We start from the raw sequence: 22,460 nt of genomic DNA, 5'->3' as shown, positions 1-22,460 counted from the left end.
GCCCGGTCTGAATGCTGCCTTTCTGGCAGCGGAGAGACGGAGCCAGGTTGCAGCCCCGCTTGTGCTGGCGGAGGTTGGGTTCCCAACCAAACCCTGGCATCATGTGCTGTGTGTGATGAGGAAGCAGGGTTCACTTGTCCCACCACACAGGATGCCACACTGGCTGGCTGCCTTCCTGGCTGTTGGTGAAAGACACGAAACTATTTTTGGCAAAGGGTATGCCTGCCTGCATGCTACAGGCATAGACCTGGTCTCCGTTAGGTATCTGCTGTATTTGCAGGGGGTGCTGCCCACCAGCACTGGCAAAATAGCATTACCCACTGGTAGTTTATTCACTTCACTGCTCAGTTAGACCACAGGCAGAGACATGTGAGCTACCTTTACTGTGATTCATCTCCAGCCTGGCAAGAATTGGATACAGAAGCCTTTGAACTTGCATAACTGTGGTGAGCTCTGCGCTCTTCAAGGCGTAAGTATTCCCCAGACCTTGTGTGAGGTAATGCCATGAGAAGAAAGGCTGGGGGACTGAAACTTAGTTGGAGCTAATAAACCTTCATTCCTAACTCCATGCAGCAGCACATGTGTGCATCATATTCCCATACTATCAGGGCAACCCCCTGATCTTTGCTGTTATTCTGGCTAACAAAGAGAGGATTGTATGTAGTGGGGATGGCTTGAGGCCTGAGATGTGCAGTTGGTGGTCAGCTGAATGTAGCTCCTGTCTGGGCTACAGTGTGTTTGCAGCAATGAGTTTTTGCTGGGGAGTGATCAGAGAGGAAGCTGAGTCCACAGCAGTGGGAGGAAGCAATGCAGCACTACCTCACAGTGGTGGCACCAGCCTCACAGACCATATGTGGACCCCCACTCTGCCCAGCCCCTTCACAGTGGAGCTCAGGGGACTTGGGGAAACTGTTGTCATATCTTGATAGAACATACCAGCCTCCCTCCCAGCTCCCCCCAAAATAAAGTATATGCCTCAGGGGTCTTGGCTGTATGGAAATTTTGGCATGCAGCTCAAAGGCAAGGCTATCACACAATAATAGGTGCATCAATGAGTTTTCTGCTTAACACAGTGTAAAAATTTTTGTTCTGTTTCTTCTAGTGTTTTTATGCTAGCAAATTTTAAAGGATAGAAATCATAAGACAGGTGTTTACTTTGGATATCTAATTTTTTTGACACTGTATGATAGTGCAAGTTTTCCCTTAATGGAGTTTTTAAGCCTGTCATTAAATATTATAAAATCAGCAACTGTATAAAGCCTTGCTGTGTATACACATTATACGTTTGTGTGCACTGAAAGCAATAGCAATTTCTAGCAAGAAGTGATCAGCAGCTATTAAATGTAGAGATCTGCTGGGACCACAACAACAGTTCTGCCTTAGTGTTTGTGCCACACCCATAGCTAAAATTGACAGTTCGCCAACTGCTTCTATGCCAAGATAAGCGTGTCCTTAGGGCTGCTCTAATATGATATGATAATACCCTGGAGTAAACCTAATGCTTTTGTAAAGAACCAACTTGTGGCAAAGTAGAATGTTTTGAAGATTAATCTTATTGATTCGTGATTTTAGTTAAAGAATTTCAGGATATTTTATTATTGCAAGCAGTGCGTATTTATATGTGTGCGTCTGGAGTATGATCAGATGGTTGCTGTGCCCTTATTTGCTTGCTGTGCATTTTCTCTTAAATGTGTACATATAGATTGTGATGGAAAAATCGATCTTTTTGTTTTGTGACTTTCCTAGTAAATACAACCTATATATCATCTGGAAGTACCTAGTATTTATTTTTACCATCCAAAAGAACTTTCAATGCTGTAACTATGAAGAATAAAGTTAATTTCTTAAAGTAACTGAGGTTACTACTGACAGCCTTCAGAATAACAACACTCATGGGCATCGCTAAAGTCCTGCAGTAAATGTTATGGAGTGTTTGGAGGCTCAGATGTGTGGGCCAGGTTTTAACAGCAGGGAGGGAGAATTTAGTAGACTGTAAGTAACTTCATGTCTGCCCTTCCGCCCTATTACGCATGCAGACTGAGGAAGGAAGAGTGATATGTACTGGAGGAAAAGCAATATGCAAAGAGGGAAGATGTTAGGTTTTAAGTCCAAAAGGTGGTTCTTAGAGTGTACTGCTTTCTTCTGCTTGGTTGACAAAAAGTAGATCCTCTGGTGTTTTAAGTGTTGGATTACACTCTAACCTAAATTGAATCAAGGGATAGTTTCTAAATAGAATATCCTTTGTTATTTAAATAATGGCTTTATGTTGTGTATTTTTTTTGATACAGAAAACAAAAGAATTTATAAACTTGTGAAAGCTGTTAAAACATCTGGTTGCAAATGATGGTAATCTGAATTTACAAGTTTCTTGTTTGCTTAACATGACTGAAGCTCGGTGGTCAAAATGTGGCAATGTAGTCAGAGAGGGTTTTTTTTGAAGAGTAGCACAGAACTGGAGCAGGTCACCCAGAGAGATTTTTGACATCTCCATTTTTGATGGTTTCATGACAGGTTTAACCAGACAGCACCATGGCTGACCTATGGTTAGGCCTACTTCAAGTAGGAGGTTGACTTTGATAAGCTCCAGAGATTCTGGATATAAAAAATAACATTACTATGATTGTCAGGTTCCCAGCCTGCCTTGGCCTAGAAAGAAACTGACAGTGGCTAGTTAAGTTCTGGGAAATGTGGTATGACATGCTTCTGGCTGATCTCCTCTCCAATTCTTTGATCCTGTAGTTATGAGCAATGTCAGATGTGGTAAATCTCTCTGGAATTTTTCTGAAAATAATTTTTATGGTTTTAAAAGGTATCTCGATTTATTTTATATTTATTCCACATACCCATTATGTACTCTGTTAACTGGTGGATGTTGTGTTTTTGTTTATAGAACTATAAATCATATATATATATCCACTATATAGGGGTTGGAACTAGATGATCTTAAGGTCTTTTCCAACCCTAACTATTCTATGATTCTATATATCTTTTCTTGTCTGTGCAAATTGCATTTTAGTGGAATTTTATTTTTCTATTAGAATGTGCAATATTATTTGATTAATTAGTAAAACTACCTAGAATATAGAAAAACCAGGGAAGGAAATATGTCAAAACAGGTTTTGTATTGGAACTGAGTTAATTGAATGCATGCAGTTTCATCTGAGACATGTCCTTCAAGATTTTAAAACTGGTAAATCTCATTTTTGCAAATCTCTGCTAACCTAAGAACAGACCTGAGCAAAGTAAATAATTGTTTTATTTCAGTGCCAGTTGCTTTTCCTGCTTTGAGTAACATAGTTGTTGATGTGATTTTAGGGAGTCATAGAACATAGAGCTTTAGAACAGCCCAGGTTGGAAGGGCCCTCCAAAGTTCATCTTGTCCAGCCTTTTGTGGGAAAAGGAGGATGGGTGAGATTATCTAGGACCCTGTCCAGTTGCATCTTGAAAACCTCCAGTGATCAGGACTCTACCATATCCCCCATGTCCCTGAGGAGGTTGTTCTAGTGATTGATTGTTCTCACAGAGAAAAATTTTTCTTATGCCCAGATGAAACCTCTCCTAGTGCAACTTGTACTCATTGCCCTTGTCTTATCCATGTGGCTCCTTGTGAAGAGAGACCCTTCATGCTCTTTGTGGCTGCCTTTTAATTACTGGGAAGCAATGATGAGGTTCCTGCTCCCCCCCCATCTCCAAACCTCCTTTTCTCCACTTAGAAAAGACCTAACTCCTTCAGTCTTTATTCATAGGGCAGGTTCTCAAGCCCTTAGATCATTTTTGTGGACCTCCTTTGGACCTCCAGTGTGTCCACATCTTTCTTGAATTATGTGGACCAGAACTCAGCAATCCAGGTGCGGTGGGGTGATCACATCTCTGTTAGTAATGGCCCTGCCAATGCAGCCCAGGATCTGATTTACCTTCATTGCTGCAGTGGCACGCTGCTGACTCATTTTCAGCTGCTTGTCCACCAGGCCCCCCAGGTCTCTTTTGGCAAGGCTGCTCCCCAGCCACACAGATCCTAGCCTGCGCTGAGCTCCTTGTTTATGTCCTCCCAGGTGCAGGATCTTGTTCTTGTCTTTGTTGAACTTCATATGGATTTTGATTTAGTCTTTGAAAGATTTTATCTATGTGTAGAAAATCTTTGTTTTAAAAATCTCAAGGTGCTTGTGGTAAATGTTGCTTTTTCGTTCTGAATGAAGTTTGGGAAATGAAAATTCAGGGATTCTGCTATACAGGGCAGAGCATGTTCTTAGAGTGTGTTCAGTCTTTTAGCATTAAAACTGTTCTTTTGGGGGGTGGGGGGAAGGTTTGTGATTGTTGTGTTTTGGCACTAAGCTTAATATCTGAATTTAATGTAAAAGTTTGAGGCAAAGTTTTAACAGAACTTGCATTTCTACAATTTGAGGTCTTCTGTGTGCATGAAATCAGAGTAAAAAACAATGCTAATAACTAAATGCTTGAGATTTATTTTTTTTTTTCTTTGTGGCAATGAGTTGTTACTCCCATAAGCCTGGAAAAAGTTTTTTTCCATCATCAGGGTTACTAAATTTGGCATGGATTCCTTACGTGTAGATGTGCTCACTCTTACTGATATACGTAAATAAGCTGATCTGTGTTAAAGAAAGTATTTCAGCTGATTATGGCTGTGTATGCAAGATTTAGTCTGCTTTTTAGAAACAGGAAAATGGAAAAAGGAACTATGTTAGATGCCAGCTGCTGTTACGCAAAGGTAGATAGTTACTCCTGATTAAACACAAAAATAAACAACCATTTTGGACAAGGGGTCTGGTTTAGCAGTGCACCATTTCTCATTGTTTCTGTTGCTGTTCCACTACTGTCAGTGTTTTCCATTTTGAGACTTCTTGCTAACTGCTACCCAAATTTAAGTCTTGATCAAATAGTGAGTGTGATCATCATCTTAGGCTAAGGTGAGAAGCTGGAACAGAGCGGTATATTGGCATATGTTTTGTTGTTTTTTTGCGTGCCTAATGGCAAGATTCTCAGATATTGTGCTCTGGGAAAAGATGTGAAACTGCTATAGGATGCTCTTTGAATATAACTCTAAAATAAGGTATTTTAAAAAATCTGAATGTGTTCATGCTCTTATTTCCCAGATGGAATTCTTTTTTCTTTTTTTTTTTTAATTTTATTTTAGTTTTTATTTTATTAAGAAGCAACATGAAAAATCAGCTTTCTGCTGTCTTTGTTTTTATCTTCCAGCCGTTTGTTGTTCTTACAAGCTCATTTTATTGCTGTCTGTAGTGTTGGAGTTGTTTGAGAGCTGTTACTAATTTGAGAATGAATGCAGCCATTTTTCTTCCTTGGCAGCTGGCACAAATGCTGCATCTAGCCCCTTAATACCATGTGTCCCTTGGAATGAAATGGACTTTTGGTGGAACATGACTGCACTATTAGTATGTTGCAATTGTTCCTTGATTCTGTTCTTATGTACAGGACCTGGAAGCTTTCTTATATGTTGCAACTTAATTCAATATACGGAACCTTTGTGGTTCCTCTTGGAGTGTACCTTATGTAGAAACTTGTTCAAGTGGTTATATGAGGTAAAATCATTGTCCTTATGTGTTTCGTATTGTTCATTTAATAGACTAACTTTTCTCATGTTGCTTTGCTTATCAGTTTAGTCTATAGTCCGTTCCTTTAGCAGAAAAGGCTGCTAAGAGCTGATCAAGTAGGTCAGCTTGTCAGGCTTTAGGGGGGTTGCTCATGGTCTGTGAGGTTTATGCTCTTGGATTTCAGCAAAGGCTTCTGGCCATGCTAAATGAGCCCATGCAAAGGAGGGGAGATGCTCAGAAGGTGCCTTCTACTGCTGTAACAGTAGGAAAGATGATATCTGGGATTACATTGTTACTGCTGTAGCAATTCGGGTTATTCAGCTGTGTCTGCTTCTGCATGGCACCTGTGTCACTGGTTCCTCAAACCGTGGAAGGAGCAGGCTGCGTGAATAGACAGATACACACAGGCACCACTTCAGAACGTTCACGCCTGGAATTTTGCACAAGTATAGGTTGAGTTGACCTGTACTTGCATTAATGACCTATTCTTCAAGGAGGCATAAAGCTGTTAAGATTCTGCTAACAACTTTCAACCACATAATTCACACCAAGTAACCAAGTAAAATTTAGGAAAAAAACCCAACACCTTTTCAAAACTGGGTTTCTTTCTCTTCCTCCCAACATACCTTATTTGGTCACTTTAATACTTTGCATTTAGTCCTGGTATGTAGAATCTGGTCACTGGTTCTTTTTGCACTTGTATCACTTAGGTGATTTAACAACCACGTTACAATTTTACATGTGATAGTTATCCAAGCTGAATAAGCCTTTTTCTTACTGGCTCTCCTAATGAAGTTTATGATTGACAAGATCTGCCAGCACAGTCAGTTTTTGGTATGTTTCTGTGTGCTAGGAAGGAAAAGTAAGACTAAATGGTGATTTAAAAAGAAAAAAAAAAAATCCAAAACAGTGAGGAAACAAAGGCATGCCATGTTATAGAAAGTACTGTGCTCTGTCCAAAGTGGTAGCTCATAGCTTGAGATAAGAAACGCATGAAAAAATGAAATCGTCGGTTCTGTCCAGCACAGCTGTTTGACTTATTTGTAGGAGTAAGGTGACTGAACTGTAGCTTTACGATATCCATATGATATCCATTTTTTTCCTCGGCTGTGCAAAGAAAGCAGATAACGTATTTTTCCTTCTCTCTGTGTAATTGCCGCTTGTGTTCTGAGTGATGATAAACTTTAGGAGGTTTTGAGTTAATTTCCCATATGAGTAAATGTCTATCTCTAATCTACTTGAAAAGTATAAAAAAGGCAGGGCTTCAAGCAGCTGTGGTGTTCCTGAGCCTGGGGTGCAGGGTGGTTTCCATTCTACACTGTTATAGACACTTGTTTTGGTCTGGCAGCTACATGACCTCAAATCATGGGCAAACAAGCACTGCACCTTTGCCGATCAGTTTTGTAAAGCATTCACACAGATTTGTGGTTGGCCTTATTAATACCTCATCCTTTGGGGAGATAACTTTTGGCCATACCAGTGACATATACCATGAAGATATTTTGCTATTATGTTATTTTATGGTCTTTTATGCACAGAATTATAGAATGCTTTGGGTTGGAAGGGACCTTAAAAGATTTCCAATTCCAACCCCCTGCCACAGGCAGAGACACCGTCCACTAGATGAGGTTGCTTAAAGCCCCATCCAGCCTGGCCTTGAACACTGTGTCATGGTTTGAGCCCAGCCGGTAACTCAGAACCACACAGCCGCTCGCTCACTCCCCCCCTTCTTCCTCCCCCTGCTCCCAGAGGGATGGGGAGGAGAATCGGAAGAATGTAACTCCCACGGGTTGAGATAAGAGCAGTCCCGCAACTAAGGTATAATACAGAACCACTACTGCTACCACCAATGATAATAATGATTAGTGAAATAACAAGGGGAGAGGATACAATTGCTCACCACCCGCTGACCGATACCCAGCCCGACCCGAGCAGTGATCTGGGCCTTCCGGGTAACTCCCCCCGGTTTATACACTGGTCATGATGTGCTGTGGTATGGAATACACCTTTGGCCAGTTTGTGTCAGGTGTCCTGTCTCTGCTTCCTCCCGGCTTCCCCTCCTCCCTGGCAAAGCATGAGACTGAGAAAGTCCTTGGTTGGAATAAACATTACTTAGCAACAACTAAAAACATCAGCGTTATCAGTGTTGTTCCCAGGCTAAAAGTTAAAAAACACAGCACTGCACCAGCTACTAAGAAGGAGAAAAATGACTGCTATAGCTGAACCCAGGACACACTGCCAGGGATGGGGCCGCCACAGCTTCTCAGGGCAGCCTGTTCCAGTGCCTCACCACCCTCACAGTGGAGAACCTCTTATATCTAATCTAAATCTACGCTCTTTCAGTTTAAAGCCTTGTCCTATTCATTACATGCCCTTGTAAAAAGTTCCTCTCCAGCTTTCTTGTAGGCCCACTTTAGGTACTAAAAGGCTGCTGGATGGTCTCCCTGAAGCCTTCTCTTCTCCAGGCTGAACCACCCCAAGTCTCTCTGCCTGTCTCCATAGGAGAGGTGCTCCAGCCCTCTTGGCATCTTCGTGGCTCTCCTCTGGACTTGCTTCAACAGCTCCATGCCCCCCTTGTGTCGGGAGCTTTTAATCAGCCAAAACCCCAAAGTCATTTTCACGGGTGCTCTCAGTCTGTTCTCTGCTCAACCTGTAGCTGTGCTTGGGATTGCCGTAACCTTGGTGCATGACCTTGCACTTGGCCTTGTTGAACTTCATGAGTTTTGCATGGGCCCACCTCTCCAGCCTGCCAAGGCCCCTCTGGATGACATCTGTTCCCTCCAGTGTGTTGACCTCACCACACAGCTTAGTGTTGTTGGCAAACTTGCTAAGGGCGCGCTCAATCCCACTGTCCGTGTAACTGACAAAGATGTTGAGCAGCACCAGTCCCAATACCAACTCCTGAGGGATGCCACTCATCACTGGTCTCCACTTGGACATGAAGCTTTTGACCACAACTCTTTGAGTGCAACCATCCAGCCAATTCCTTATCCACTGAGCATTCCATCTATCAAATCCATGTCTCTCCAGTTTAGAGGCAAGGATATTGCGTGGGTCAGTGTCAAATGTTTTGCACAAGTCCGGGTAGATGGGGTCAGTCACTCTTCCCTTATCCACCAACACTGTAACCCTGTAGTAGAAGGATACCAGATTTGTCAGGCACAATTTGCCCTCAGTGAAGCCATGTTGGATGTCACCAATCATGTATTGCCTATTCTATCAGAATAATTTATGCTTGAATAGAGGTATTGGAGTTCAATCTGAATGCACAAGAGCTCTGGATGGTGTTCAATCTGCTGATTAGGATGAGAACTGTGGAAAGCATCAAGATGATTACACTCTGAATTGTAGTAAAACATGGAAATGCATGCACTTTTGGGGAAAATCTAGAGGCATAGGAACATGATTTTGGAATGTCAGACTTTGGGAGTGACAGTATGGAAGTACTTCCATTTGACTTCAGTATTCTATACATAAAATATTTTGGAAAGACAACTAAAGCTTTCTGTTCAAAAAATGTCAAAACATAACCATTAGATACCATCTGAAAAGAAATTTTAAACCAAATGGGAACCATTTTGACAAATGTTGTGATTTTTTTGATAGTAACATTTCCTAACTGAGAATCATTCCATCAAAGTTCTGTTGTTCATAAGGAGTTGCTTTCTTGGATTCAGAGGTGCAACAGTGATTGTCATTTTCCAAATGCATTCACTTTACCCTTGTAAAATTTTGCTCTTTCTAAACAATAGGATAACTACACACTGATTTTGATGTAATTTTATTGACTTCCTTTTCTTGGCGGAGGACAGTTTTGAATAGTAATAACTTGGAGGGAAAGTCTGGAATACATACCTGGCATATGGAGTTCTGGAAAAATTGGATTTTTATAGTTGGAAGTGAGTGAGTGGGGGCTTCCTTAAAAGCCTGATTAATGGACTTTGTTATTTTAGTAAAGGCACCCAAATTGAGTAAATATCATGTGGTTGTTACCAAAGATGTTATTTGCGGTCTTCATGTAGCACAGTAGAACAGGGACATTTTTCTTTTTATGTAAGATTTAATTACCAGTAAAATTTGTTTATGAACTAATGAGAGTAATAGAAAAAATACTGCCTCTAGCAGTGATTCATTTCAATAGGCATATGCATGTGATTTCTGGTAAATGATAAACACTTTATAATGGTGTAATTGTTTCCTAGTTCGCCTCCTTTCCTTACTCTTGGATGTGGCTTTAACTAACATAACCTGGTCTAGTGGAAGGTGTCCCTGCCCATGGCACGGGGTTTGGAACTACATGATCTTTAAGGTCCCTTCCAACCCAAACCAGTCTATGATTCTGTGATAACATTTAGTTACTCACTGGATTCATCTGTATGCTGTCTATGATGAAAAGATGCTGACCTTGTAACATCAACACTTATTCAAGACATAGACACAGCTAGTATTTCAAGTATTCTGAAGATGACCAGCATTCTGGATTTAAAAATAAAAAATCAAAGTAATTTTGCAAAAAGAAGAAACTGCAGTCAATCAGGCAATATTGAGAACCACTTATGGCAGCAACAGATAGCAAAAATGCGCCCTGGACTACCTCTTTGATAGAGCTCTTCCCACAGTTTTTTGGGTTTGCTGACAAAGAAAGTACATTGTACTAGATTGTACATGGTTGTCTGCTTTTCCAAGAAAGATGGGCATGAAAATAAAACTTTCTTGTTTTCTTGCATGTGTGAATATTTGGGCCACCTGTTCTGTGATTTTTTTGCACAGAACTCAGTACAGAGGATGCTCCTCAGCAAGGATTATTTTTGGTGATTCTTGCTAATATTATAGTTCGTTCTTAAGAATGAAGATGCCACAATTCATTGACTCAATATTCTGGCTAGGATAGCATTATTGAAAATGGCCTTTTCCCTTTCGTTTTTTGTACTTTTCATTCTGTTCTACTCCTTTTCATCTAATCTCCATATAAAATTATAAGGTTTTCTCAGAGCAGAATGCGCAACTGAACAATTAATATCGTAGTACAAGTTTCATTACAAATGAATCTCTATTGAATTGCAGGGCCTTCCCCTCTACCCTCCCTTAAATCCAATAGCATTTAGATCAAAAGATATGTAACTTAAATTTAGAAAATGCTGATTTATAAGTTGACATAATTTACTACATGGGGTTTTTTTATATACTTTGCAAGAAACTAGTATTTAAATAAATACAGCTTCATGAACATTTTACATCAGATCAGCATGAGATTCAAAATGTCTTGTGAGACAGTTGCATTCTCCACAAACTTTATTGTCAGATGACAGTCCTTCTGAGTCTGCCTGACTAGCATATTATAGTCTGGAACCACTAAAGACCTGTTTGTAAATCGTTAGCTTGTATAAAAGTAAGATTGTCTTATTTCAGCTGCCAGAGAAAGTATGTGTTTTTTTTAAAAAAAGACAATCTTCCTCTGAAACTATAATCAGTTCTGATACATTGGCAATAATAACTAATCCATCATGGTATTGAAGGTTATGTAACTGAGCTTGGTTCTGTGACTTTAAATGTCTATGAGAATAATTTAGTGTATCCCACGAGGTCAGTCTTTACGGAGTTGTCTCTATCTTTCTCTTGCACAGCACGTGATTTCTGCTAACTAGCATTTGCTTACAGGATACATGGTATTTTTGCATGGTAGTATTTATTTAATGGAATTATTTATTTCTCCAACAAACATACAGGTTGTCACAATCCTCATTTGCAGTCACAGGCAGATGTAAACATCTGTTCATCATTTGCATAAGCAGGAGAAATGTGGATACAGGTTTCCTCAGAACCTTGGTGTTGGAGAAAATCAGTTTATCTTGTGGATAGCCACTGTTGATGGTTACATGTTCAGTGAACGTTAAATACTTTTCTGCACACTATGTTAGCATAAGAGTGAAAGAGTTAAATAGATGGGGAGGGGGGTTCAGATGCGGTTATTTATTTGCATTGTTAATCACAGTTAAGAACAGGGGAACTGAGAGTGGAAGGGGATAGGTAGGTACAAGCCATCACATTTTGTGAAGTTTTGGATTTAATCGGTAATGGAATCCTTTGTGAAACAATTCAACCATTCATCAAAATGTGCCTCCCCTTCTAATCAATCTTTTTTATTTAAATAACATCAGGCTCCTTCCTTCTCAAGAAAATGTTTTAAAGTCAATACAGCTCAAATGAAGTGCTTAAGACATAGTACAAGCTGCAGTGTGTCCTAGAGATTTATAGCTTGAATTGTGTTCTGGATGTGAAATAAAGTGTGTTGTGTTGCCTTGAAATTAACCTGCTTCGAAGTTCCAGAATATGTCTTCAACTCATCAAAAATATCATAGTGATTTTTTTTTAGTCCAACAAATTAGCAAATAGATTTTCAAATTAATGGTCTTCGTATGTAAACTGGTTTTGAAGGGGGAACATTTATTGATTTGAGTAGTTTTGTTACTGTTCAAAGTAAACTAGATGTCTCATAATGCTTTTTTCTCTCATCTGACTAATTTACAAGATGTAAATAAATGTTGAAGTGTTTTGTTTACAAAACAGTAAGAATAAGTATCTTTTGTGTAGATCTTTAAGTAAGTTTCCAGGTTTGCAGAGCTACTGAGCACATTTTTTACTATATTTTTTAATTGTTTTCTGTTTGTAATCTATAACAAAAATTGCTGCAGATTTTGCTGATATGAAGATGAATATTTATCGCACTAGTACTGGCACCTTCACAATCACCTCCAAAAGCAATGGAAACATAGGATGAATATGATCCTACCAGCTACAGTGATGCAGTGTTGAGCAAATAAGTATACTAATATACTGATACAGAACTCATTCTCTGAACTAGTGGCAGTGCTTACTAAGCTATATGGCTTTTGAGGCTTGATTGTGGGGTTCTGTTTCCCAACAGTTTGTTGCAGTCCTTGAAGGAGAAATTCTCCATCAGTACAAGTTATTGCTACTATTAGCTAGGGACCTGCTGCTTCTGCAGCTTCTGTAAGTAATTTATTCTGAGATTGGAAACCTTTGCTGCTACCCTAGGGAATGGAAGGTCATGTTGCATGTCAAAGGGAAGATAATCTGCCCTAGTCATAACATGTTAGACTGAGAACATTGTTATGATAAATAGAGCACCCTTCATATCTCTTTTCCTCTCCTAATATCTCATGCGGTAACCTCAGCCAGTACTCATCTGAGTCACTGCGTTTTAAGCCACATGTTAGTTCCACATTTAGAGTAATTGTTATGTGAGAACTCCTCACAGCCATGTGCATATGGGAGGGAAAGGAGTTGGTGTTTGCTGTGTGGGGGTTTTTGCTTACTTGCAGATAAAGGACAAAAGTCCTTTTTGTCACCGCTCATGAGTGAATACTTTCTTGGGACTTTTAATTAGCTACTAAGTAGTATCTGGGCGGGGGGGTGGTGTGTTTATAACATTTTCGGCTTGAAATACGGTGCCTTTTGTGATTATATAAATGTACCAGTCTGAACTTACTGTTGTTCAATAGAATATATATAGACATGTTTTACAGAAACAGAATGAAGGGATTTTTGTTTTCGTAGTATGTGCCTCTGAGAGAAAGTCTTAAGAGGTTGACTGGAAAACTCTAAAAATTACTGATCTTAGCTTTATCTTCACCTTTACATTTTCAACATCTGAATTTAACATACTTAGGCTTGACTAGGTTGAAAGACAATACTTTGTCGATGTTTCTCATCTCGGAGAAAGAAAATTGATCTCTCCCTGAATATTTCTGATCTCCCTTTCTGTTATAGTGGTTAAACTGCTTCAGTGCACACAAGATCTGTCAGTAGGTTAATTGAATGGCTTATGTCCAGTGGGCCAGCATAGCTTAAATTTTAAATTTAATCTATTTTTTTTGTCTGATATTAAATTATATGTTGTCTGCTCAGATTAAAGTATTGCGTTGTATGCTGGGATCTACAGTTTGGGGAGTAGGATGTATGCACCACAATTTTAGAGGTGAAGACCATACGTTGCTCAAAAGAAACGTGGGCTAGTAGATGCTCTTGGCTTCATAGTTGGCAGAGCAATCATCCATCCTACATTGCTTTTCAGAGTAACAGTAGAAAAATAATAGGAAAATGGGTGTAACCTCTTTTTCCCCCCCCCTTTTATATGAATTAGCTTTTAAGACTGTTGTATTACTTCACTTGGGATTTAGTATTACTTTGAGTCATATGTCAGTTATGGGCTCTAGAAAGATATGTAGGATATACAGGTCCTGAGAAGCTGCATCTCTTTTACTGGAGCTAGCAGAGATCTCAGGTGTGTCTTAGCTGATCATTATCATCCTCCAAAGATTGATAGTTGTGGGCATATAGTTCCATAACTGGCCTGCGCAGGATCTGGCTTTTTTCAATGCTTACTTGTGCTGATAGCACCTGAGAGGTACAAGGAGTGGAGAGCCATACAGTGCTGAAAGCCTTGGTGGATAGTTCTGGCACATTATGACTGGTGCATAGAGATGCAATGTAATTTATGTGGGTGAATATCAACTGTGCCAGCCTCAAAACCTCAAATCTGTCTCTGTCATGGTCTGTGAATGAACTACTTACCCAGCTTTGCCAAGCTGAATATTCTTTTTCCTTCAAACCTTGCCTCTGTTCAGCCATGGTTCCTTCTACTCTGTTATCATGTGAGAAGCCACATCTGATTTCCCATGGGGATGAAGTGGCACCCAGAGTTTGTACCCATTGCATTCCTGGGTTACTTTTCCATTCTTGGACGAGGCTGCAGTTTTCAGCCTCCCTTTCTTTTGTGCTACTCTTATCATATGTAAAGCTTGTGACAACTTCCATATCCCATAACAAATTAAATAGAAAACATACAGAAGGAAAGATCTAGTTCACTTGTCTTTCTGTGCCTTAGGTAGTATTCATAGTGTACAAAACTATCTGCATTTTTTTCTTCTAAGCCTCTGACAACATAATCACAGTAGTCTGTATCTAAGCTTCCTGAAATATTTTATCTATTGTCCAAAGGCAGTAATTTACAGTCTAAAATGTCTAAAAATTTTATGCAGTACTCTGTACGTGCAAAGTGGGACCGTGATTTTTTTATGCATTCTAAATTGGTTTTTTTTTAGGCTCTACATTTGACTAATAAGCTTTGCATATATTAGAATTTTCTATGCTAAGTATTACATTGTAATTTCAAATATCCATCATTGTTGTCAAAATTGATGTTGCAGATTTGCTAAACTAAACATGCAGTGCTTTGCTGTAAATGAGGGAAGGTCATCGAGCCATATGGTGATGGGAGGTCCAGTGGGGGAGGTTTGTCACTACTGGCTGAGTTACAAGAAAAAAAGCTTTTTGGATAAGCTGTAAAGGTGATAGAAATAGATGAGAGAATAAAGTTTTGAGAATAACTCCAGTATTCCAAATCCTGTAACTTCTAATGTGTTGTCTATAAGCAGGTAGAATATGTGGTCTGTTACTTAATATGGATTGTTTAATGAATTATATCTATGGTTTATTGTTGTCTTTGTCATGGGATGACTGGATCTTATATGATTTCAGTTTCTTTTACTAGATTCTAGTAATATCTCTTACTTGATTCATTTTAGATCTATGATGCTTAAATTCTTTCTCAAAAAGTGCTGGTTTACTCAAGCAAAAATCAAGAGGCAAAGCTAATCATCTTTATTGCTAGAATCCAACAAGTGCTTTTGTGACACAGAACTTTGCTAGAAGTCTGTTTTGTAGGCTCAAAATTAGTAGTCTGTCAAAATGACCAACAAAGCTTCACCTCAGATAACCTTCAGAGAACTGTTTCTTAAAGTCTTTTGTAAATCAGAGTATTTCAGTTGTTATTTTAAACCAGCGTGCCATCAACATATTTCTGATACTCAACCCCTTTTCTAAAGAATTGGCATTTTTATCATTTCCGTATTAAAATAGTATGGGTACTGGAACTAGATATTTACTAAATCTACATGTCTAGATTCAGAAACAATGCTCTGCTTCAGAAATGTCATATCAAAATCTCCTCATCATGCAGACCAACCACTGCTGTCCAAGAAGTCAGAATATCCCAAGGCTTTATGCCTTGTTGCTTAATTAAAGAAAACAACAACAACAACAAAAAACCCCACAAAAAACCAACCCAACAACAAAAAAAAAAACAAAACTGTAAGCACTGTTTCTTTATCAAAGACACATAATTTTCACTGACAAGTGGGAAATACTTGCATCTAGCAAGGCTGCTTAGCCCCCAGAGTGTTTCTAAATGAACAGTTACAGTCACCAAGAGGTGCAAAACGGTTAGCCATCTTCAGGCTATCCAAGTCACGAGCTAAATTACCTCTCTTCTTGAATGAAAGATAAGCCCTAGTCAGGCTGAAGAGAGAGATGTTGGCCGCAGTGTTGGTCTAAAAATCTAATCTTTCCATAAAAGTAAAATGGGATTTGTAATGGCAATTCACAGCAGGCCAGGCCTTTTTTAAGAACTGTTCAGAAATAGCACAGCAAATGGAAGGGTATATAGCTGCCTCAAAATGAAGAGAAAAAGCAGGATTTGAACTTGCGGTTTCAAGGCATTCTCCACTTGGTTATTGGACTGCTGGGCAACCCGCGTGTCCTGGTGAGCAGTTGGCAGTGAAAGCTTAGCAGAGAGCTATCAGATATTTCAGGCCATCAGGACACTTTTCATCTGTGGCAAATTCTGGTTCTAGTTCCTACAACACATACTTGCCCTGTGCCTTGTTAACTGAACAACGTGCTTGATTGGGTCCTTCATTGGTAACCCTCTTTCTTAACCTCTACTGCAATATAACATTGCAGTTGCAACTCCAATTAAGATGAAAAGAATGCTTTCATTTGGACATCTTTCCTTTTTTCTTCTAACCCTGGCCTTCTGAAAAGCACTCCTTTCTGCAGAGATTCTTTACGCTTAGAATTAAGCCAATAGCTGTTTTTATTTTTAGAAGTATAGCAACAAAAATGTGTGTTTCAGAGAACTGCAAAAATAACTGAATAGTGCTGACAGTATTCTGGGACCATGAAGAAGGTGGTGTTTGGGAATGGAGGGCAAATCATGCCTGACTAACATGATTGCTTGGATTTGTGAACAAGGGGAGAGCAGTGGATGTTATTTACCTCTGCTTTAGGGAGGCTTTCTACACTGACTCCCACAACATTTTTGTATCTAAGCGAAGGTGTTATGATCTGGATGGGCCTTTAAAAACTGGTTGGATGCTGGGGCTCAGAGGATGGGAGTTAATGGGTCTTCAGGGCTTGATCCTGGGAAACAGGATCAAGCACATCTTTACTACTGACCCAGAGGAAGCAACACTGCTTGCTCATTAAGTTCGCAGGTGTCACCAAATTGGGGATCCAATGTGCTCAAGGGCTCAGAAGTCTGAAGGAAAAGGCCAACAGCAACCTTATGACATAGAGTCATTAAGTTATGCCTAGGAAGGAGATGCCACAGAACAGGCTGGGGACTGACTGGCTAAGGAGCAGCTCTGCCAAAAAGGGGCTAGGGATCCCAGCAGACACGCAGCTGTGTGCCCTGGTAGCAGTGAAGGCCAAGAGCATCCTGAGATGTATCAATAGTTGCTCAGCCACCAGATTGCAGGGAGTGATTGTCCCCATCTGCTCCATGCTTGTTAGACAACATCTGGAGTGCTGTATCCAATCTTGCCCTCACCACTTCCCCTGTGCAGGAAAGACATAGATAACCTGAAGCAAGCTCAGGAGAAACCACCAAGGGGGATGAAGCACTTGTCTTCTGAGAAAAGGCTGAGGGAGCTGGGCTGGTTCAACCTGGAGAAGAAACAACATTGAGGGAACCTAGTAGCACCCAGTACCTCAAAGTATCCAGAGGTGCCTGACAGCAGAACAAGAGACAGCAGATGTAAAGTGAAGGAAGAGAGGTTTTCAGACTGGCTTTAAGGAAAAGATTTCTACCCACAAGGACAACCAAGTAATTGAGCGTGCTTCCCAGAGAGGTGGTCCAGTCACCGTCCTGGTTCTCAAAACCTGACTGCACAAAACCCTGAGGGTTGCCTGGTCTGATCCCATCACTCCTTTCAGCAGGAGGTGGGACTAGAGACCTCCCATGCTGCTTTCCAATGTGATTGATTCTGATTGGGTGGTCATCAATGCTTTCTTCTTTGAAATGGGTACAGGCACAAACTGATGAAAGAGTAGTCAGAAAAAAAGTCCTCCTTTCCTAAAAAGAGCCACAAGTGTCTCTTTCTCTATATAGATACATAAATGTGGGGAGGCATTTTCAGTTTTTAGATTGATAAAAGAAAATGAAACTGTTGAAATAGGCATGCGTATAACCAGCTTTTTCTCTTCTCATCTAGGGCATCTTGCACTGAGAAGATCGAAGTTTTTATTAGAAGTTTTTAGATATGTGGCTCAAAGTAGCAAGAATTGCTTTAGAAATAAGTTACAAATCCTTGTATCTGATCATACCTCATGTGTCATATACACTGGGTCACGGTCACCAGCTCTCAAGTGTGTTTTCTGATGTTCAATTTTTATCCTTTTCCTCTGTTCTTTTGGGATAATCCTCTCAAAAAGTATCTCTAGTGCTCTTCTCTTCTGGATGTATTTCTTGGCAATTCCACTGGAACTCGTATTTTGTATATTAGCAGAGAAACCAAGTAGTGGCTTGTAGGTTTCATTCTAGAAGTTTTTTGTCAAGACTGTTCTTTGATTAGAAAATTCAAGAAAATAATACTTGGTTAACCAACAGTCTATTTTTAATATTTCTTTGCTTTTCTCTCCTCCGCTTCCAGCTTACACACTGCTTCCCCCTCCCTCTCCCCCCCCCCCAAGCTAATCCTGGTTCCAGGAATAAGCTGTGCTTTGATTTTAGAAAACAGGCTTTGATTTTAGAAAACAGGCTGGTGTCATCATTGCTGTGCTGTAACTTGAGGTGGTAGTGCTGAAAAAATGTCTAGTGATAGAGTTTGAGGAACACCTTGCTGATAAAACACTGCATCTACCCCCGCCTGTTGGTCTTGTATTTAATTAGACAAGTCACAACTACTTCCCTATGAAGTACTTACCTGTCAATCTTAAACATACATCTGTTGTCAAATGTTTCTTTTTTTAGTATTAAACGCTAATTGCATGCAGCTTTTGCTTCATCTTTATTGGTGTCTTAATGAGACCCTTATAGAGGAAAAAAGAATGTAAATACATATATATATATGGAAATAGGTATGTGTACACATATAATCATTCCCTCTAAAGTAATTCTGTACATGGAGACAACCTCACTGATGCTAATAAGAGTTTAAGCTAAAATGAATTTTCTGCAGATACGTTATTATAAAAACTTTATAATTTTTAATGATATGTCATTCTGAAAATTCAGTTAGGCAAATCTCATCTGGTGCACATTTTGCTAGTAATAATGGAAAATTCTGAACATTCATGCTGTTGCTACCTCAAGTTAGTAGATGTTAATTGGAAGGGAAAAGTGGTAAGAAAATAAAATTAGTGAAAGGAAACAATGACCTTTTATAAAAGGATCCCTCACTTCGTATAATGTTACTGTATTGTAAATCAGTATCTCACTTCTGTACATTGTGTCCCTAAATAAAAGCATCATATACTTCATTTCAGAGTCATTAACCACAGTGGGCTTCCTAGAGGTTGGCTACTGATCACTTGCCTTAATTTATTAAATATATGTCAAGCTTAAAAGGAAAAATGCATTTTATTTGACTTTTTTTTTAACATCTTGGATATTCTAACTTGCTGGCCTCCTCCCTTCTTGTCTGTTTTGGTTGCACAGGCTGTTCCACAATCCTCCTCTTCTATTTTCATGTACGTGCTCAGTGACTTGCAATTTATAACGGCCATTATGTTTTGCAGTATGTTGCCTATAACTGTGATGTGATCTATTAATACATTATATTTGTTCACAATCACAGAGACAAGATGTCAACATGTCTGTAAAGCTGTCTTGGAAAGATTACTTAAATCTTTAGCATGTTTTGATATTGGTAAATGCAAAGCAGTGCTGGAAAAACATTGCTTGGCCAGGTTTACTTTGAAGGCATAGTATTGTGTACTTAGAAGCAAGTATGTCTGCATGGTGTTTCAGCTTCTTTTCTTACACTGTAATTTAGCAGAGTGCAAAGATAGAAGAATGAAGACTTGAAAGGAAAAAAAATTTATTTATTTATTTTATTTTCTGGTCAGGCATGACATAAGTAAATATTTTTAAATAAAAATATTTAATTCCCCAAGCAGCTATTATTTTCTGAAGTACCTCTTGTGATTTCATTTTTCCTTAACAGCTGTCGTTTCAGACTTCCCTTCTTGTAGGCTTCATTTTTATGAGTTCACATGCTAGGTTTTTTGATTGTACTTCAGGGAAGGAAAAGATGAACTCTTTGAAGGTAGAGGTGAATGACTGAGTATTAGGAAAAAGGACTATTTCCAACTGTAGCTTTGTGTGTGCTACTATTATTTGAGGGCATTACTGTCTCTTAACACTAGTAAGACAGTGCCCATTCCCTCTGAGTCTGTGGTAATGTTATGGCCCTGGCCATAATGTTCTCACATTAACCCTCAACCAGTCTATCTTTTTTTCTGCTGATGTGCATCTGTTACCTTGCATGCTTGTGGTGGCTTTGGTCATCACGCTGAGTCTACTACCCATTGAGTGCATTCTTTTGATTTAATTTGGAGCTAATTGTGTGACAGATGCACAGAAGTAGGGATCATGTGAAGTGTTTTGAGCGTGTATGTGTAAGAGAGCTCGGAATGAATATACTCAACCGTACGCTCTTGCTTGGGTCCTGCTGTCACTAGCTCGCTAAAAAGTCTTTGCAGAAGATAAAATCGAAGGTGTTCACTACTAAAATTTTGGTGCATTTGGATGACAAAAAGTAAAGAAAATGCCAAGTTGCATCTTTCAGCCATTTTTCAATATCTGTTTCCAAAGAATGGTGAGAAGAGCAGTAGAATGTGAAATGCACTGAGTTTTCATTTGCAGTGATGTTTCTTAATGAATACTGTTGCTTTCCTAGGAAATTACCTGAAGGTTTATAGGAGCTGATTGAGTGTACTGTATGCAGAATTGCTTTCCCATTCTCTTTCTCTGGAGAGGTTGCTTGGTACCTTCTCGCTGAGGAGTCCCCTTTGTTTATGTGACTTGCTCATCTAAATCAGTATTCCCTCCTCCTCAGCGCTAATGCTCATCTGCTCCCATGTGGAGCCAGTGGAGCTTGCTAATCCAGAGCGAAAAAAAAAACCCAACCAAACTCAACAAAAAAAGAAGTTAACTCTTTTAGTAGGTTGGCCTTCTGTCAGGTTACCAAGTTAGGCAGGCTCACCCCTGCCAAATCTCAGACTGGCTGTGTTGGTCTGAAGGAGGCAGAGTGAGGGTTTGTGCCCATCAGAGAGGGTGGTAAGATTGCAGCAGCTCCCCTTAGCTCACACCGGCTTAAACTTGTTGCAGTGCTGTATGCCCTCAGTTCATTTGTGCCAGCTTGGATAAATAATCATCCATAAGGTACAGCAACCATTTCACTTGCCAGTAATGTCATCTGTCATTTGTCTTCAGATAGTGCTTCTCTGAGGTTAATGTGGTTAAGTTTTGTCAAGATAGTCATATATTCTCTACCAGTGGCATTCAGAGCTGTGCCTTCAAATGGTACTTGATTGGTTTTGGCGTTTCTGCTTCTTGAATGGAAAATACACACCGTTACAGTAGCTGACCAGTCTGTTCATCAACCCAAAGATCTTTGGAGTAGTGCTCTTTCAAAACAATGACAGCTATATCTCTGAGTGAAAAAGTTCTTTTTGTAGCATTTGTATCTTTACTACATGTTGCTACACATGTTACTGTACTTCCAGAAGAGCTCAGTTGTTCATGCCCTAATATTAGTACTACCTTTTAGTACATAAGTGGTTCAGAAACTCTTGAAGTGTAGAGAGTATTGAGGTTTTGAATTGACACTGCTCGCAAGTGTTGCATTTAAAAAGCTGGTGTTTAAACAAACAAACAATCCCCCAAAACTGCCAGTTTGTTTATATCTTGACTTAACACTTTTTACATAATTTCCAAAGAATTTTGAGTGTTGATGAATTGTTCCCCTGGCACCTCTCAACAGGGAAAAAAGGATGTTTTACAGTGATTATAGTTTTGGGTTTGAGCTTTGAGTTCAGTTTATCCTTGTTTTAAGTGATGTATTTAATCTCAATTTAACTTTAGGAAAGAGTAGTACCAGGATATAGAGCTAGTCTTCGAAGCATGGAGATGTATTGATTTAGCCATAGAATTAAGATTGTGTTAAAGCCTGTGTAAAATAACTTCATTTGTGTATTAATGTTCATAAAGTTTTAAAGAAATTATAAATTCTGATGACAAATAAAAAAATGATCTGATGATGTTTTCTAAGTACATATCTTTTTTTCTCAACAACTGTTGGGTGTAATGAGAGGAAGGGAGAGAAAATAGGACAATTAATGCACCATATGTACAAAACAGAAAACAGTCTGTAGGTGTTACACTGAACAAGAATTTGGTTTAGTCCTATCTTTTTAATGTAGTTAGCATTTACTCATTTGTATTGCATTTTGAATGACTTGTATGCAGTAATGGATACTTGCTACTTGTTTTTAATTTTGAGCTAAAGTATATATATATATATATGGTCTTTGTATCTTTTGCAAACCCTTTCTTGCAGAAAATACTGTATGTTTCTGCACAGTTTAACCCTATGTATATAGGTGATGTGAAATCCATTATCAAGCAGCAAAATTACACTACATCTTAATGATTTGGGGTTGTTTCTTTTGTAGAAGAAATAAGCAGCTTCCCCTTCAAATCTGGCTAGGACAGCAGCTGCAGATGAGAATGAGCTTCCATAT

The 22,460-nt window shown here is 39.3% G+C and overlaps 1 protein-coding gene across 7 annotated transcripts in view; it reads left to right on the top strand.

Annotated features, from left to right (window-relative positions):
- LYRM4 (LYR motif containing 4) overlaps positions 1 to 22,460 on the top strand; it is a 95,716-nt gene that overhangs the window by 711 nt on the left and 72,545 nt on the right. The gene's annotated exons all lie outside the window — the stretch shown is intronic.

This window comes from Strigops habroptila, chromosome 1, assembly GCF_004027225.2.
Source record: "Strigops habroptila isolate Jane chromosome 1, bStrHab1.2.pri, whole genome shotgun sequence".
Taxonomy (NCBI): domain Eukaryota; kingdom Metazoa; phylum Chordata; class Aves; order Psittaciformes; family Psittacidae; genus Strigops; species Strigops habroptila.
Note: the sequence above shows the minus strand (reverse complement) of the source record. Positions and strands in the feature narration are given on the sequence as shown.